Consider the following 14,880-nt stretch of genomic DNA (forward strand, 5'->3'; position numbering starts at 1 on the left):
AGCACATAATCATAATTACAAAGACTGATGCTTTGAGCTCTTGCTGCTGGCCAGCTGTGTGCTAAGTGCTTCTTCACTCGATCAGCTTCTTACTTCACAACCCGGTCAGATACAGGCGATTTGTGCCCAGAGAAATGAGACACTAGGAGATGATGTGATTTGCTCAAGATCCCACAGCTGGCAGTGGAGTCATTGGCATTTGAATTTGTACAGTCTGTATTGCCAGAATGGCTGCTGACCTCTCCAAGACCATGTGGGAGGTTTTCAACGAGGCCTGAAGCTCCGCGGAGTTCCTGGCATCTGGGGAGGCCTCTATTTAGATCCAAGCCTTGGGAGAAGCCCCAGGACAAAGCAGCTTCTAAGGACCACATGGGGTGTGTTGGGGGCAGCCCGTCATGAGTCCTGAAGCCCAGCTTATTTTCTCTCTTTCTTTTCCTTCCTCCCAAATCCTTTCTGCCTTGCCTGCCATCCATTCTAGCTCCTAGGAAAATGCTAGAAATGCTGAATCTTCAATTCCAGTTGATTCCAACTGATAACACTTCATTGGAGTTTTGTTTATTTGAAGATCATTAGTGACAAGAATGTAGCAGTCTCCGCTCCGAAGGACCATATCCAAGCACACTTTTTTATCTTGACTTTGAGTCCCAACCTGGACTCCAGCCTACAGCCTCTGGTAGGCAGATTATCCTGTGCTCACCCTTGTCTTGGCAGCACAATCACATGCTCGTTCTGTGCGCTTGCCTTTTGGGCCCAAGTATACAAGAAATAGGCTTAATTGAAACTATAAGTGAATTTGTCTGGAACACAGAAAACACTCAATAGCACATCTCACTCTGACAGACACTGTCAATCTAATTAGAGGCCTTGAATTATTAAAGCTCCCTAGTCACTTAGAGCTGCAGGTCACCAAGGCACCGAACACACTTGCCTGAGTGGCACTGGATTAGGAAGCAGTGGGCTCACAGCCAGCTGTTACTGTGGGCCCCCCAAATTTGTTTGATCACTGCTCTGCTCAGTCATGAAATCCCACCCTCCTTTCCCAGACCAGATCCTGCTGACAGAGCCCTGAACTGGCTCGGGTCCTGGCTTGTGGTCCTACCTCTGGAGTTCACTCTGGGGGTTTTGGCCAATCCTTTTTCTTCGTGGTACCTCCATATTCCCACCTGTATTGTGTGGCTACAAATATTTGCTTAGGATCATTTTAGCAGCTGTGAAGTGTCCTGGGAACTCTGAATGAAAGGCGCTCTATTCCAGCTTATGAACCAAGTGATGATTCTGGCCCTGTCCACATGGCAGGGCTCTGCAGGAGAGAGACTGGACCCATTCATCCTTCATACAGTCCTAATTTTATTCCAGTGCCTCACTGTGGGCTGAGGCAGCAGGGCTTGTCAGAGAACTGAGCCGTCTTCACATTTTCAAAGTCCCTTCTATTTGGTAGGGTTGCTTTTTTTCCTTTTTTTTTTTTTTTTCCTTCATTGCATATTAGCAAAGGTAAAATCTACCATGCAAGAAAAGGAACAATCATGAAAGGAGAAAGGCCTTCTCGAGGGAGAGCTGCTTATTAGATCTTTGGAAGGTCCAGAAGGCCATTTGCCTGAGGCCAGGATTTATACTATTAGCATGGTGGGCACATCCGGGGCCCACCCTGCGTAAATGTCAGGGTGCCATTTTTACGTTTATTTTTACATATGTGTGTGTCTTGTTTCAGGGTGCCCATGGTGCAAGAGAGCACAGCTGAGAATCAATAGGATAATATGTCCAGGGCCTGCTAGTGATGAATGTGGGTGTTTTGGCCCATCTGGGCTGCCACAACAAAGTACCCCATAGACTGGGTGACATGCAAACAACAGAAGTTTATTTCTCCCAGTTCTGGAGTGTGGAAGTCCAAGATCAAGGTGTCAGCATGGTGAGGGCCCTTTCCAGGTTGCACACTGCAGACTTATCCTCACATGGTGGAATGAGGGTGAGAGAGCACTCTGGGGTCCCTTTTATAAGAGCACCAATCCTATTCCTGAGAACTCCACCCTCATTACCTCCCAGTGGCTTCAGCTCCTAATCCCATCACATAGTAGGTTAGGGTTTTAGCATATGAATTTTGCAAGGACACTAACATTCAGTCCATTGCACTGAGTATTTTTGCTTCTTCAAAATGACTCCATTGTTGCAACCTATAATTGTGCATCTGTCTTGAGGCAAAAATAGCAGGTCTTAGAGCTGGAATCTCCAGCTTCCCGGAATCCTGGGCCCCTCTACCTACCTCTCTAACACTTCCCCTCTAGGAGCACTTACTTACAGAACATTGAGGCTCTGCTCACTGTCTCCTGAATCCATTTCTGCTCCTTCTTCTTTGAACTCCTCACTAGCCCCAGGGGCCAGGTATCCCATCCAGATATCATCCCCAGCTGCAGATATCTGAGAAACTCTGCAGTCACTCTCTCCCTCAGGGATAAAGTCTTCACTCCCAATAGGTCTTCAATCACCATGGTTTCCAATCTCACTCTTCTTCTGGGTATGCAGAGCATGGCTTCCCATTACTTTCAAAGGGAAGTGCAAATGTCTTATGCAAATTTACTGTATTAGTTTGTTCTCACGCTGCTAATAAAGACATATCTGAGACTGGGTAATTTATAAGGGAAAAGAGGTTTAACGGACTCACAGCTCTACACGGGTGAGGAGGCCTCACAATCATGGCAGAAGGAGAAGCAAAGGCATGTCTTACATGGTGGCGGGCAAGAGAGAAGTGCCAAGCAAAATGGGGGAAAACCCCTTCTAAAACTTATAAAACCATCAGATCTTGTGAAAACTCACTCACTATCATGAGAACAGTAGCATGGGGGTAATCGCCCCCATGATTCAATTATCTCCCACTGTGTCCCTCCCACAACAGTGGGAATTATGGGAACTACAATTCAAGATGATATTTGGGTGGGGCACAGTCAAACCATATCACTTACCAAGGCCTTACATGATCTAGTCTGTGTCTTCCTGTTTGACTTAATTTTTCCCCTTTTCACCTCTTTGCTTATCAAATCCAGCCACATTGTTCTCTTTCCCGTCCTTCAAACTCATCCAGGTTCATTCCCACTTTAGGGTTTTGTACGTGTTCTGGTCTCTCTACTCAGTATACTCTGCCCACGAAAATTGGCATGCTGGCTTCTTCTTGCCATTCAGATCTTTGTTTAAATGTCATATTCCCAGAGCTAATTCCTTGAGCATTTCTAAAATAGCCCTTCCCTCTCAGTCACTTACATCTTATACAGCTAATTGTCTTCAGACATTTAAGATCATTGACAATGATTGATGCTATATGAGCTGTCTTTTTTCCTCCAATAGTGGAATACGGATTCTATGAGTAGAAACTTTGACATTTTCCCTGCTATATCCCTAACACTATGGAATATATATGGCACTTGATGGTTGCTCTATAAACACTTGTTAGATGACTCAATGAATGAACAAACTAGAAATATTTGTTATGGACTATAAGAGGTTGCCAGTGAACTTCACCTTGCAAACCTCATAGTCTTTAGTATTGGCCCTAGAAGTCTCATCAGGATCCCATGCCCAACCGTAGAAGGCCATAGTGTTGGGTCTGAGCTGGGTTGCAGTGTCCCAGTCACCTAGGCTTTGTGGTGCTTAGCTGTGGCTAGTAGAACAAGGTACCAAGGGTGAGCCAAGAAGCAACCTCCAAAACTTATCAGAAAGTCCAACCTGGCTGCTGCTTCTTGTAGGATAGGCAAAGTGTGAAGATCTTGATATGAAGCATAGGATATAAACTGGGGAAACTAAACCAGAGTTCCAGCCTGGAGGAATTCCCAGAGCCATGGGAACATGGTTGTAGAAAGCCCCTATAGTTTTGGGTGAGCTGGTGAAGGAGCAGTTAGACTTACTTGGTTCAGGCACACAATGATCTTCAGTCCTTCTCTTGAAGGCATGAGCTGGCTGCAGTTGCACTTTGCTCTGCTGGAGAGGAGCTGATGTCAGAGACTGACAATGGGTCAAGGGCTGGGTGGAGAGTATTCATTGCTGATTAAGTATTTCTTGATACTTAATAAGAGTAGATTTAGTGGAGGGGAAGGGAAGACCACAGAAAGACCACCAAAGAGATTATTCTACAGTCCAGAAAAGAGAGGACAAGAGCTAGTGATGGCAGAAGGGAGGAAGAGAAAGAGATTCATGCAAGAGAATTACTAATGCAAAATGTGCAAAATGTAAATTCAATCAGATTAGGCCAATGGAATAAGGAAAAAGAAAGACGCCATGAAGCCCAGGAGGACCTGAGCATGCCCAGCATTGTAGAGGGTGTTGTGTGCCTTGATTAAGTGAAAGACAGCAAGGGAGAGGCACGCGAGGGCAGGGAAATGTGCTTTACCTCTGGACAGGCTGATGTGACCAGCTCATTGGGACTCCAGAGAGATTTTTTCCAAAAGTAGCTGGAAATACAGGCCTACAGCACAAAAGCCCTAGGAGCCAGGTGAATGCCTGGAAGAATAGAAGGAATTACATTATTTAAAGTAAAATGGGCCAGGCATGGTGGCTCATGCCTATACTCCCAGCACTTTGGGAGGCCAAGGTGGGCGGATCACTTGAGGTCAGGAGTTCAAGACCAGCCTGGCCAACACGGGGAGACCCCGTCTCTACTAAAAATACAAAAATTAGCCGGGTGTGGCGTGCCTGTAATCCCAGCTACTCCAGAGGCTGAGGCAGGAGAATCACTTGAACTGGGGAGATGGAGGTTGCAGTGAGTTGAGACGGCTCCACTGCACTCCAGCCTGAGTGACAGAGCAAGACTGCGTCTCTAAACAAAACAAAATAAAACAAGCAAACAAACAAAAAGTAAAATGGGGCTTTTGAAAATAACCAAGAATTCTAGTAGAGGGAGGGGAAGCCAGGAGGACATTTTTAACTTGAATAAAAACTAATGCTAATGAAGGGAAAGCTTGAAGCTGGAGGATGGTTTCTTATTCAAACGCAGTTTCGGATTGAATTATTTAAACTGTAGCATGTGATTTCAGAAATCAGCTGTCTTTTTGCTTTACAAAGAGAACTCAGGAGTGTCGTGAGAGTCAGAAGCCTAGGAACCAAACCCCCAAAGGGGCCAGACCAAGAAAACCTAGCTCTCCCCAGTACAAAGGGGAAAGCGCTCCTGTTCAGTGCTGCTTTTTTTTTTTTTTTTTTTGAGACGGAGTCTTGCTCTGTCTCCCAGGCTGGAGTGCAGTGGCCCGATCTCAGCTCACAGCAAGCTCCGCCTCCCGGGTCCACGCCATTCTCCTGCCTCAGCCTCCCGAGTAGCTGGGACTACAGGCGCCCGCCACCTCACCCGGCTAGTTTTTTTTTTTGTATTTTTTTAGTAGAGACGGGGTTTCACCGTGTTAGCCAGGATGGTCTCGATCTCCTGACCTCATGATCCACCCGTCTCGGCCTCCCAAAGTGCTGGGATTACAGGCTTGAGCCACCGCGCCCAGCCTTCAGTGCTGCTTTCTGCACCACAACCACCTGTGAGGAGCACTCCGTGCAGGTAATTCTGAAAGCGCCATACGAAAGAAAGAATCACATGTTATTAATCATAAATGCGAAAGCAAAAACAAATGAAGGTTTCTCCTTGCCTTCAAATGAAGACAACCAAAAGCATCAGAGGTGAAAACAAGACAGACACGATATGAAGATTGAAAACCAGATTATACCCTAGGGAGCACGCATAAAATTAAGAAAATAATAACTGACTATGAGACGCAGATCATAGAATAAAAGGAGTCCCAAAAGAACCTTCCTTCCACAATAGAAACAAACAACAACTTAAAAATGTGAAGAAAGTGGGTCGGACACAGTGGCTCATGCCTATAATCCCAGCACTTTAGGAGGCTGAGGCGGGCGGATCACTTGAACTCAGGAGTTTGAGACCAGCCTGGGCAACATCTCTATTAAAAATACAAAGTGAGCCTGGTGTGGTGGTGGGTGCCTGTAATCCCAGCTACTCGGGAGGCTGAGGCAGGAGAATTGCTTGAACCCAGGAGACGGAGGTTGCAATGAGACGAGATCACGCCACTGCACTTCCAGTCTAGGCAACAGAGTGAGACTCTGTCTCAAAAATAAAATGAATAGAATAGAATAGAATAGAATAGAATAGAATAGAATAGAATAGTGATATTTCATAAGCTGGTGTTACATCAATGAGAGAATATTATCAAGGTAGCCTTGGGTCCTTCTCCCTGAGTTCTTACAATAAGCCCCAGGTCAGGGTTACAAATATCAAGCAAAGGGAATACTAGGGAGGTAGCGTAAGGCTACGAGTCAGGGCTGATAGTAAAAAGATGGTCATGTAGAGCGAGGCAGGTGGGAAGTAGGGCAGGTCTTAGCTAAGAACTTCAGAGGAAGCCTCTCAGATCAGACCCAAGGCTACAGGGTAAGAATCAACTGCAGAGACGGGAGCTGCTGGCTTTCCGAGACTGCAGCTTCTGGTGCTGCCTCTTGGACTAGTTCCCACATTACAGGTTACCTACAGCTTCCCCCAGAAAAGAACATTTTCCTTTTGAAATATAGGACAAAGACTATTTCTTGGAGGGCCTCCAGGCAATGTGGACCAGGAAATAGGAGATTTGCTGGTCAAATCAACCTTGAGAAAGGCTGGATTCAAATAACCTTCTTTGATTTCTCGGTGACCATTGAATTCTCAGTATATGAAAGGCCCTCCAAAGTCCTGCTTTTATTTATTTATTTATTTAGAGACAGAATCTTGCTCTGTCACCCAGGTTGGAGTGCAGTGGCGTGATCTCGGCTCACTGCAACTTCCACTTCTTGGGTTCAAGTGAGTCTTCTGCCTCAGCCTCCCATGTAGCTGGGATTACTGGCACTCACCACCACATCAGGCTAATTTTTGTATTTTTAGTAGAGATGGGGTTTCACCATGTTGGCCAGTCTGGTCTTGAACTCCTGACCTCAAGTAATCCCCCCGCATTGGCCTCCCAAAATGCTAGGATTACAGGTGTGAGCTACCACCCCCAGGCAAAAGTCCTGCTTCCACAAAACACACTTTATCTTCACTGCCTTGGGGTTATAATTTGTAACAATCACAATATTGGTCACGAAATTGGAGTTGGCTGATGTGATTGGCTATGCCCATACTTACTTACTTATTTCTGCTTTATAGTGAAGTTGAAGAGAGCAACTTTCTCAGAGGAGGGTATCTGAGCAATATGTATTCTGGCTAGAGCCTCTCAGCACACCCATGGAAAGCTACAGTACAAATTATCAATCTGTTTGTAGAGCACTCTGTGTTTTACAAAGCACTTTACTACTATTTATCATATAATAAATATGTAAATATGGTGACTATGTAAATATATGTGCATAAAGTAAATGTGGAATATGACAGGAGTTGGAGGTAGCCAAGTCAATCGTATTCTAGAAGTGCAATAAAACAAGCTTGGTTCCTGCAAGGTGTCTGTCAGTTGGTTTCAGAAAGGTGAAGATTTGGGATAATTGGATCCCACTTTCTACAACAGTTTCCACCGGTTGAAAGCACACCTACGGCTTGTCCTGGGGGTGTTTTCCCCACCATCCCTTCTCAAGGTTCATTTCTAATTACTTCAATACCCCTAGGGTGCTGAGTGAACAGGTTCATTTAAATGGGAAGACCTAAAACTCTTGTTTTTCAGCTCCTTGCTGAGGTACCTGATGATTATCCCATCGCCAACAGGGGCAAGTCCAAATGCCTTTACATCCCTTCACAACGTCATCCCCCATCACTTTCCCTGCACGCTGTCTTCCAGCTCCTTGGAACGGCCTCCCATTTCCTGAACAGGTTGCGCTTCCTCCGCTTCTCACCCCTCAACATACACACCCTGCATTCTGTTCCTGGTTGCCCTTCTTTCCTTTCTCTACCTGCAAAACCCTCCCCAGCTCCCCAGGGCAGAGCTAGTTGCTTCTTCCCCTGGATCCCAGGGCCCTTTCTACCTAGGGGCCTCCAGTAGTGCCTAACGGCTTATAGATGATGCCCAGGAAACATTCATTGAGGGGAGGTCTCATGGAGCAGGAGACACATCTGCTCCCTCTTCACTTTCTGCCATTAGGAAAAGCTTCCGGAGGCCTCCTCCAAAACCCATGCAGGCACCGTGCTTCTTGCACAGTCTGAAGAACCATGAGCCATAATAAGCCTCTTTTCTATATGAATTACCCAGTCCTGGGTATTTCTTTATAGCAATGCAAAATAGACTAATACAAGGCGTATGTAAATTTTTTTTAAATGCCTTTCTAAAGGAGCGTAGATTAAATGAAGATGAGGCCTGACAGGAAGAATGGTTCATTTAGGGACTGTCTTTTACTGTAGTGTCTCCAAATTTGACATTAAGACACAGGAAAGCATGCCACCAATTGCCAGCAGTCAATCAAGAGTGGTGGGAAGAGGTAGGAGCCAGAGCTGGTACTGGCTGGCTGGGGATGGTGGGACAGGCCTAGGCAAGTGGCTGCCAAGTATAATCTCTTTGGGGGAAGAGATATGATATGGTTTGGAGGTTTGTCCCCTTCAAATCTTATGGTGACATGTGACCCCCCAATGTTGGAGGTGGGGCCTAGCAGGAGGTGTTTGGATTATGGGGGTGGACCCCTCATGAATGGCTTGGTTCCCTTGGTGATGAGTGAGTTCTCACTCTATTAGTTATTGATATTTGATTGTTAACAAGAACCTGGCACCTCCTCCCTCTCTCTCTTGCTCCCACTCTCACCGTGTGACACGTCTGCTCCCTCTTCACTTTCTGCCATTAGGAAAAGCTTCCGGAGGCCTCCTCCAAAACCGATGCAGGCACCGTGCTTCTTGCACAGTCTGAAGAACCACGAGCCACAAAAAGCCTCTTTTCTATATGAATTACCCAGTCCTGGGTATTTCTTTATAGCAATGCAAAATAGACTAATCCAAGGCATATGTAATTTTTTAAAAAATGCTTTTCTAAAGGAGCATAGATTTAATGAGGATGAGGCCTGACAGGAAGAATGGATTCAAAGTAAGCCACATTGAATAGTAGAGGGAGGAAGAGATGGGGCAAAGGACTGTGCCCCGGCCCCGCCTGCTGGCAGGGCAGAGATCCCACTGCGGTGCCAGGGGCGCTCCTTGTCTCAGGGACAGGACAGGGCTGAGGAGCAGGCTGAAGTCCCCCCCCCCACCCCCCCGCCGACCTACCCTCCATGGTAAAGGCAGGGATTTGTAGCCAGGTCTCCTGGAAGGCAGTACATGATTTGCTACTGGTTTTTCACATATTTTCCCAATCATTTCCTCTTCATGTTTAACCTTCTATTATTTGACTAAAATCTCTAAGAAAAGCTTAGTCCCTTCTGAGCTCAGTCCACCCTTGTTATCTTTTCTCAAAATTTCTGAACTCAAAGGGGCAGAAACCAGGTTTCCAGACATTCAGCTCAGCCAGGCAAACAGCCTCTAGTAATTCCAGGCAAGTGCAAAGACAAGCAGCAAATCGGGCAAACTGTAGAGGTTGCACCTGTTTTCTTTTTGAGAGTATCCTTATCAGAGAGCCAGAACTAGTCATTACATTGTGTTTGTTTGCTAATGTTGCTTTACCTTGCTGAGCTCAAAGTGCCCCCACGGACAAAAAAGATCACAGACCACTGCAATTATCAGGGACTGCGGAGTGTGTTTCGTTCCTCCCACCTCATTTCACAGGGTGGAAATTGATAGGGGGAAGGGGAAATTCAGATTACAACAGACTTGATAGAATTCTTTTGCTGTTTTCCTCTAGACAACTCAGGCTCAGTTTAAGGTCCTTTTAAAAAGCCACCATTTTCTGATTTGCTCCTTCAGAAACAGGGCAGCAAATATAAGGATGGGAACCGAAGTGAGAAAGGCACTCTGAAACAGCGGACACAAAAGAAGAGCGATTGATGGACTGCCCAAGCTCGGGTAGATAATCCCACTCTGAACCAATCCTCGCATAGAGGAAACACCATAAAATATTGATCTATGATCTATATTGAATTGCCCATTCCTTCTTAAAATATACTAATGGACAGATGCAGCGATACAGGTACATATCTTAATTGCTAATCCCATAAACATGACTGAGCATCCACTCTGTACTAAATCCACAGAGATTAAAGTAAGGATATAAATATGTATAATGAGAAAAACAAACATTTATTGAGAGCTACAATGTTTCAGGTGCTGGACCAAGTTATAACCTTAATAGTAACTACATTGAACCTTAATAGTAGGTACAATTGTTAGTCCATTTTATAGGTAAGGAAACGGAGACGAGGACGATGAAGTAGCTTGCCTGAGGTCACACAGCTGACAGGTGACAGTGCTGAGATTCTGAATTAGTTTAGCCTGAGTTCCTAATCATTCTGCCCCAGTGACCTCCATGAGACTAGATCCCTGGAACCTGTAGTAAAATGGGTGGCACATACCCGAACCGAGTGCCAGTACCACGTGATAAAAACTTCAAATGGGAAAAGGGAAGATGGAATAAAGAACAGGGAGATTTGCTAAATGATACAAAATTACAGCTGGATAGGAGGTATAAAGGCTATTGTTCTATAGCACTGTAGGATGACTGCAGTTAATAGGAACATATACTTTCGAAGAGCTAGAAGGAGGATCTTGAAAGTTTCTAACACAAAGAAACGATAATGTTTGATGTGACAGATATGCTAATTACCCTGATCTGATCACCATATCTTCTATGTATCAAAAGATCACTGTGCACCCCATACATTTGTGCAATTATTATTTGTCAATAAAATAAAATAAAATAAAATAAAATAAAATAAAATAAAAAGGATTCCAAATGGGAAAAAAAGAAAGAATTCACAGGGAAGGTAATGCTAGAGCAGGCGCTTAAAGAATGAGGGAGGAGGCCGGGTGAGGTGGCTCATGCCTGTAATCCTAACGCTTAGGGAGGCTGAGGTGTGTGAATTATGTGAGCCAAGGGATCGAGACCAGTCTGGATAACATAACAAGACTCCGTCTCTATTTTTAATATATATTTATATTATAAATTTTTTTTTTTTTTTAAAGAAAAAGAATGAGGGAGGAGATGTCCATTTGGAAACGAGCAGAGGAGAGGAAGCGCGCCTTAGGAATGCGGTTGAGATAACTAGGAACATCGTACCTGATGCTGTAGAAGAATCGAATGGTGCCAGGGTGAGACAAAACGTACCCCGGGGGCTCAGATGGTGGCCTCAATCCAGCTGAAGAGAGAGACCAATCTCCATCAATCAGGATGAAGAGCTGTAGACCACAGGGTGAAAATTGCTGTTGGCCATCCGAGCTCAACCTTCATGGAGACTGGCGCACTGCTGCCCTCTCAGGTCACCAGCTGGACGCTGCCCTGGAGTAGACTGCATGGGAGGGTTGTGCAGGGTAGGGACACAGCCAAATGGAGCTGCCAAGAACCAGAGAAATTACTGAAGATGGTGTCAAGTCCTCTGAAACAGTCTCCTTTCCATAGCCTCTGGCTTCATCCAGCCTCACCCTTGGCGATCAGCACGTGCTGCAGACACGGGATCTGCAAGAAACGCAAAAGGTATCAAAGAAAAGGCTGGTTCCACGTGATATTGATGCCCAAGCATCTACCAAAGTCAACTTTCTGTTTTTTGCTCTGTGCTTGCTTAGGCAGGTCCTCAAGTTTGAAAGACCAAAAATCATGGCTAACACATGGACGTCAGCCAGCCTGAGCGGCCCTAGCACCTCCGCTAATACTCGCTGGCCTTCTTAGAGAGGCATCCCTTTTCTCTTTTGCACACCTTGGATTTTCTCTTTTTCCATTTCCCACTCTAATCCTCTCTGAGGTTCCCTGTTCCTTTCCCTTTCTTCTTCCTCGTTCCTCCATCAGTCTCTGGTGGACCTGCCCCATGGCTGGCAGCTCTGGGGCCAGAAAGTTGCCAGTTCTGGTTTTCCAGGCCCGCTTTGGAAGAGTGGCATCCCCTTGTGATCACGGACTACCTGCACCTGGATCCCCCAGAGAGCTGGGAAAATGCAGAGCCCTGGGCCCACCTCCAATCTGCTGAAATAGGCTTGCTGAACTGGAAGCTACGCCTCCAACAAGTCTTCTGGATCAGTTTTTGCTCACTAAGGTTTGAGACCCTCTGCTCTGGAGACAAAGGCCCTGGAAAGTTTGATCTCTCATCTCTCTCTCTGCTTCCCCCATTAACCCTTCTCTAAAAAATGGAGAAGCTGAGCTGAAGGCACAGCATCGAGCTTTTCCTTCCCTTTTGTCTTCTGTCTAGACGTCTTTCTCCTCTACTGGATGGTGAATCCCTAAGGATGGGAGTCGTGTTCTACTCAACTCTGGAACCCCAAGGTTCCCATGATGTCTGGGTCACCATGGACACTTAGAAATGTTTGTTGAATGAATAAATTGTTGATGCCCTCCCTCCCCCCTCCCTTCTCTCCTCCTCCTCCCCTTTTCTGTTCCTCTTTCTCTTGGGATCCCCTTGGCCTTGGGCACAAAACCCAAATGTTTTAACAGATTGTTAATGTTTAAAGGGAGACAGGTGGGCACAAGCAGGGCAACGGCAGGTTGCTCAATGGACAAACAAATCCACCTTCTTCTGTTGTCTCCTAAGCCAACAGGAAGCAGCCAGAAGACGGTCAGACGGTCACTCACCCGGCAAGGGCTCGGGACTGCTGTCCTGCCTGCCCCACGCGGCAGTTGCATAACCTTGCTGCAACAATCTGAGCTATAAATAGTCTTTACTGAGAAGCCCCAATCTGGGATTGGACAGGCCCGAGGAGTGGCCTTTATTTGTTGCCCCTTTAAACCAGTGGAGAAAACCATTTTTTGAAAGTCTCACTTATAGACTCTAAGCCTGGGGCAAAGTATTCCATGTTCTCCTTTGAGTTCAGCCTGGGGTCTCATTCTGTGACTGCATTTAGAGTGTCCATGTGGCTCTTTCTCCTTCTCCTTACTGTGACAATGTGTGACCCAGCTCCACTGATGGAACGATGCAAATAAAGATAATGATGATCATTCTTCACTAGATCTTCTTCTCCCCCCATTTCTATCACTCCTCTTCTTGTCTAGTCTTTTATCTCTTGTGTATGGCCCCGTCAGAGCCTTGCCCGTTGATTGGTGACTCTTATCTCCATCTAGTCTGTAAGACCGATGCTCCTGAACACTTGGGTTTTTTTCATGTTTTTCCCCTGTTCAGTGTCTTTCAGTGGCTTCCCCTTACTTATAACAGCAGCCTACAATTCTCAAAGGGGCCTCCTGTTCTTAATGTCATGTGTTTTGTTTGTTTGTGTGTCTGAGACAGAGTCTTGCTCTGTTGCTCAGGCTGGAGTGCAGTGGAGCGATCTCAGCTCACTGCAACCTCCGCCTCCTAGATTCCAGCAATTCTCCTGCCCCAGCCTCTCAAGTAGCTGGGACTACAGGTACCCACCACCATGCCCAGCTAATTTTTGTATTTTTTAGTAAAGACAGGGTTTCAGTATATTGGCCAGGCTGGTCTTGAACTCCTGACCTGGTGATCCACCCGCTTCGGCCTCCCAAAGTGCTGTGATTACAGGCGTGAGCCACTGCACCTGGCCAATGTATGTATTTATTTATAAATTAAATATGTGTGCTACTGTCAGCTTATAGAAAATATTAGAAAAGCTTACTTTCATTGTTAATTTTTGACAAACCATAAATAGTAGTTCTAATACTTTCTCCCTGACAGCCAGTGGATCATTATGAATACCCCACAATGAATATCACTGAAGATAGCATTGAATCATTTTGCTGGGATATCAAAGGCTTCCAATATCTAGTTTCAGGTCATTTCTCCATTGTCTCAACATTTCTTAGAGATGACTATGGCCAGGCACAAGGCTAGGCTCAGGAGGTAACAATGAGTAGTTATCACCCCTGCATATCAGGAGCTCACAGACTGGTAGAGGAGATAAACTCATAAACAGGTAACTTTTGGAGAGTCCTATGTATCATCAGAAAAGTTTGCACAAGGCATGAAGAAAGAACAGTGGAAAGAAATGGCAGCCTGTGTGAATCCAGAAAGGCTTCACGGACGACTATTTGAGTGGGGTCTTGAAGCATGAGTATTTCACCAAGTCACAAAAAGGACAAAGGGCCTTCTGGGCACAGGCAAAGGCACAAAGGTAAAAGAAGAGCTTGGTACACCAGGGAAGGGAGAAGCTGTTCACAGAGGCTGATGGGGCCTGGAGGAGAGGGATGGAAGATCAGGACTGTAAAGGGAGGTTTAGACCAAATCATGGAGGACCGTATCTGCCATACCAATAAGACTGGCTTGTATCCTGAAGTTAGTGGGAGTCATGGATGTTGTGACAAACTACATTCTTTCCTAAATCTGACTTTTCCTAACCTCCCTGCAGGAGTAACAGACTATAAAGGAGGAAGAATAAAATCAGCATTTTCCCCAGGGCTCCCATGAAGCTGATAGTCTGGGCTGCTCAGGAGGCCCCACACCAAGGGCCACAGCCTCAAGACAGTAGGACATGCCCCTCCCCAAAGTCTAAGGGCAAGGTCAAGAGCATCCAGTGTTCGAACTAAAACTAAGAAAAACCCGCACCCCACGACTGGGACTAGTGGTCACGGAAAAGCTTTTCAAGGGTCACTAGAAGTTGACTTTGTGATGAGATGAAGACATATCTCTTGTATATTGTCAGGCATAAATCAACCCAAACTCTAGTAAAAGAACAAAGTTGCAAAATATAACACAATGACAGATGCCTGTAGTTTAATGAAACCAAGATTGGAGGGTAAGAATTTTTCATCTCTGGCTCGCCATAGTTTCAGAGTGGGAGACACGGCTATCCATCTTCTCTCTTTATCACACTTTTACTAAGAAATTGATGTTTATACAGTGTTCCCAGAGAAGCCATTTATCTTTTAAGTTCATTAGCATGTCCAATTCCCC

At 45.6% G+C, this 14,880-nt stretch overlaps 1 long non-coding RNA gene across 1 annotated transcript; it reads right to left on the reverse strand.

The window, feature by feature from the left end:
• Window positions 1–1,834: 1,834 nt before the first annotated feature.
• Window positions 1,835–12,359, reverse strand: LOC112630664. The gene is made up of 3 exons (XR_003120910.1): window positions 11,999–12,359; window positions 11,115–11,510; window positions 1,835–4,482 (listed from the first exon to the last, which is right to left on the reverse strand). It is a non-coding gene; the product is annotated as an uncharacterized LOC112630664 (long non-coding RNA).
• Between the last annotated feature and the right edge of the window lie 2,521 nt (window positions 12,360–14,880).

Source organism: Theropithecus gelada, chromosome 8 (assembly GCF_003255815.1).
Source record: "Theropithecus gelada isolate Dixy chromosome 8, Tgel_1.0, whole genome shotgun sequence".
Lineage (NCBI taxonomy): Eukaryota > Metazoa > Chordata > Mammalia > Primates > Cercopithecidae > Theropithecus > Theropithecus gelada.